The sequence below is a fragment of the Etheostoma spectabile genome, chromosome 18 (genome assembly GCF_008692095.1).
Source record: "Etheostoma spectabile isolate EspeVRDwgs_2016 chromosome 18, UIUC_Espe_1.0, whole genome shotgun sequence".
Taxonomy (NCBI): Eukaryota; Metazoa; Chordata; class Actinopteri; order Perciformes; family Percidae; genus Etheostoma; species Etheostoma spectabile.
Genome location: NC_045750.1, coordinates 21895075 through 21899444, shown reverse-complemented (window position 1 = coordinate 21899444; position 4370 = coordinate 21895075). Strand labels below are relative to the sequence as shown.

The 4370-nt window shown below is 44.4% G+C and overlaps 1 protein-coding gene across 3 annotated transcripts in view; it reads right to left on the bottom strand.

Annotated features, from left to right (window-relative positions):
• The window catches only part of fam49a (family with sequence similarity 49 member A), a 46945-nt gene that overhangs the window by 5353 nt on the left and 37222 nt on the right, over nt 1–4370 (bottom strand). The window lies entirely within an intron of this gene.

Sequence of the window (4370 nt, the reverse complement as noted above, 5' to 3'; positions counted from 1 at the left end):
AAAGGCCCCAGCACAAAACATCAGAAAACCTCCATGATTAAAAAAATGCAGTCCATTAGCGCCGTCATCAATCTGTCACCATCTATGATAAAGATGCTGTGTATGCTGTGGAGAAAATTGAAATAGTTGGTTCTGTGTCTCAGTTAAACTTAATGTCAATTCAGCTTTTCATCACAGTTCACGTGTGTATTGTATGGACCTTAATTATTGGGTGTTTTTGAAGAGAAAGAACAGAACACTTCTTATTTTATTTACTTATGACAAGACATATAAAGTCTTTGTGTGTGGGGTAGACTGTATAAGTGAAGTCAAAACTTATTGATTGCCCCCCCGTTGGCTGGCTGCAGTATAGCTTATAAAGCCCACACACTATTGGCATTTTTCCACTGCTGGTAACAGCTTGCCTCGGCTCGCCTCGGCTTGGCTCGGCTCGGCCCATTATCTGTTCGTTTTCCATTGCAGATTGAGTAGCGCCTCAGCGTGGCTGGTCACTATAGCAACGCGTGATGACGTAATTTTCCGCGCGACTCACAACAGCACGTCGGCTACTCGCCGCGGCCAGAAGAAATGTTTTGCTTCAAAAGAAGCTAAAGGAAGCAACAAAAATCACCGCTAAAAAAAAACAGGAGTTTGGGAATTCTGACGGAGTTCAGACATCGACATGACGGTTGTTCGCCGACACAAAAGGGTAAGTTACGTTTCCTGGTAACGTTAGCTAACATTTGCATGTGTACAGCGTCGCAGTCAGTATTTACTATACGCTATATAAAGTACATGAACTTTAGCAACCACGATTACACACCAACATGTCTGCTGTGTACTGTTTGTGTTTCAGAGCATTCACGCTTTGCAAAATCGCCGCCGCAGACCGTCTGGTGGGCGATGTCCGACCGGTGAGATCTCTGGTTCTGATCTACTGGACTTCGTATAATCTTTATGAGAGTTACGGAGAGGCTTGTGACAACGACTGGGATGCATCTGGGCCAGCAGAGCCGACAGGGACACTGTCACAGGGTGCAGAGGAAGAAGACCGGGAAGTTTGGGAGGGTTTGATGCGCTACTTGAAAAGCTAAATAAAAACTTTTTTTATATATATTGTCTTGTTTTTTTAAAGTAACAGTGTGCAATATTGGAAACGACATGAAAAAAAACAATGTGCTTTCTCAAATGATGCACACCTTTGCAAAGGTAGTTCTCGACTCAAGCGGGGGGAGACCAAATGAGCGTTTATTTTAATGAGCCTGCATGTGACACAAACTGAATGGCTGGTTGAATCCCATTTTTCTGAACCGAGCAGTCCACAAACAACTGACTGGGTTGTCTTATTTCACAGTTGGAGGTTTGGAAGGCACTCCAGATAGCCAAATGTACGGGCAGCACTGAAAAACGAGTTTTCATAATTAATTCCTTCAGTGTGAGAAGAGATTTGCTGAGTTAAAGTGACTTTGTGGCGAGATTGTTGCTCTCACTCGTTACAAAAAGTAAGGCAGCGTCATCCCCTCACCTCTGTCACAAAGCTTGTGGTTGCGTTGCTGAGTGTTTTCAGCATGGGCGTGGCTTCGGCGTAGACAGAGACATCCTGTTGGCCATCTCGTTGTTGACTTCCCTCTCATGTCCAACTGGAGGAGCACAACAATCAGCACAGACAACAGGAAGTCGGTAGGAGGGTTCTTCTGTCCCAGTTTTCTTAATTTTCCAATGCACCAGCATCTCCTCATATTTATTGTAAGTACAGAGTAGTAATACCTATGTTGGCACCAAAACCTGGTTCCACTATACATGAACGGTACGGTGTTTATGAACTTTCTTTTTAATAAACTGTTTGTACACTTCTCAATGCTTTGGTTTACATGTATAACCCTCGTTATGCTACAGTTGATGTGTGGTGCTATTTTAGCCTTGATAGTGGTATAATATAGATTCTTTTTACTTTTTCCATGCCCTGACATCGGGCATTGCTAATAAAATAGTCTAGATTAAGGTGACTTTGCAGCTCACACCCAGGTGCGGAGCAAAAACTTCACTTTTGCCAAAGCAGTGTGGTTTGGAATGACGTACATCAATTGTCTGTGTGCTGAAGCGTGCGCTACTGATAGCTGTAGGCGTCAGTGAGAACGTAATAAAAAGGCCGCTTGTGCAACACAGCCTTGTAAAGAAAAATATCCCAGTTTGTTTTTGTTGGCGTTTGTAGACCCTGGGCTGTCTACAGAGACTGTTCTTTACATGTATTCTGGGGCCAGGCAACTAGCGCATATGAGAGAGCTGTATTGACATCTCTTTGAGCAACTTTAAGATTGTTTCCTCTTGTATGTGGATCCAAACCCCCAGAATACAATGGCTGTGAGCATAGTGCCAGCTAAGGAGATCTTTATATATTACACTATTTGACCACTCACATTCATGTTGTTTATCCGGTTTCGACTGATGGTTCTTCTGTAGTACTGAAGTCATTCTGGATTGCAGGAATTCTCATCTGATGGAACACAGAAAACAGTCAGCGCTCGGACAAAAACACCTTGAGCGCCACGTAATAAACAGTACTGCTGAGTATGAGGATGAGGGACTGAAGCACAATGTTTCCAGCAGACCTTGAGCTCATCGAAGCGCAGGGTGAGTAAGGATCTCAGCGAACTGTTTGGCCAGCGCCTGCTCTCTCTCCAGGTGCTGAGTGGGCGTGAAGGGCGCACAGTCAGGCACTCCAACAAGTTCTGCAGAGCCTCCTCTGCGCGCGCACCACACACACACACACACGCACACGCACAGAGATGATGAAATTACAAAGCTTTGTTCTGACCATTTAAAATGATGAAAGATGAGAAGATAAGGACATTTTGCTGTACACTGTGACCATACCTACCTGAAGAGAAACTGTAGAACTTCTGAGTTTGATGACCAGGGGCAGACTGAGTTCCAGCTCCTCCTGCAGCGTGAAGTCACTGGGGTTTTGAATGGCCTGGAAGGAAATAATAATTAAAAAAAAAAAAAAAAAAAAGCCCCACACAAAACACAGAAAACCTCCATGATTAAAAATGCAGTCCATTAGCGCCGTCATCAATCTGTCACCATCTATGATAAAGATGCTGTGTATGCTGTGGAGAAAATTGAATAGTTGGTTCTGGGTCTCAGTTAACTTAATGTCAATTCACTTTCATCACAGTTCACGTGTGTATTGTATGGACCTTAATTATTGGTGTTTTTTGAAGAGAAAGAACAGAACCTTCTATTTTATTTACTTATGACAAGACATATAAAGTCTTGTGTGTGGGGTAGACTGTATAAGTGAAGTCAAAACTTATTGATTGCCCCCCGTTGGCTGGCTGCAGTTAGCTATAAAGCCCACACACTATTGGCATTTTTCCACTGCTGGTAACACTTCCTCGGCTCGCCTCGGCTTGGCTCGGCTCGGCCCATTATCTGTTCGTTTTCCATTGCAGATTGATAGCGCCTCAGCGTGGCTGGTCACTATAGCAACGCGTGATGACGTAATTTTCCGCGCGACTCACAACAGCCGTCGCTACTCGCCGCGGCCAGAAGAATGTTTTGCTTCAAAAGAAGCTAAAGGAAGCAACAAAATCACCGCTAAAAAAAAACAGGAGTTTGGGAATTCTGACGAGTTCAGACACGACATGACGGTTGTTCGCCGACACAAAAGGGTAATTACGTTTCCTGGTAACGTTAGCTAAACATTTGCATGTGTACAGCGTCGCAGTCAGTATTTACTATACGCTATAAGTACATGAACTTTAGCAACCACGATTACCACACCAACATGTCTGCTGTGTACTGTTTGTGTTTCAGAGCATTCACGCTTTGCAAAATCGCCGCCGCAGACCGTCTGGTGGCGATGTCCGACCGGTGAGATCTCTGGTTCTGATCACTGGACTTCGTATAATCTTTATGAGAGTTACGGAGAGGCTTTACAACGACTGGGATGCATCTGGGCCAGCAGAGCCGACAGGACACTGTCACAGGGTGCAGAAAGAACCGGGAAGTTTGGGGGGTTGATGCGCTACTTAAAAGCTAAATAAAAACTTTTTTTATATTTATTGTCTTGTTTTTTTAAAGTACAGTGTGCAATATTGGAAACGACATGAAGCCGCTAGTAGCCCAACAGTTAAAAGTGAGATTAGTGCAGAGAGTGGATATCTGTCGGTGTCGGGCTAGATTTGTTTTAAAGGTCCCGTTGGTTCGGAACACACTCCGCACTCTTGTTTGCTAACAACGCAGTCATAAGTGACGATTCTCTCCGACCAACCACGGTCTGCAGGTTTTCACGCACCTTTTGGTATCGCCTCGGCTCGCTTGGAACCTCGACTGAGGTATACTAAAAAAGTCCTTGGTAGCGGTCCCAGGGCTTTTTTTCGTAATGG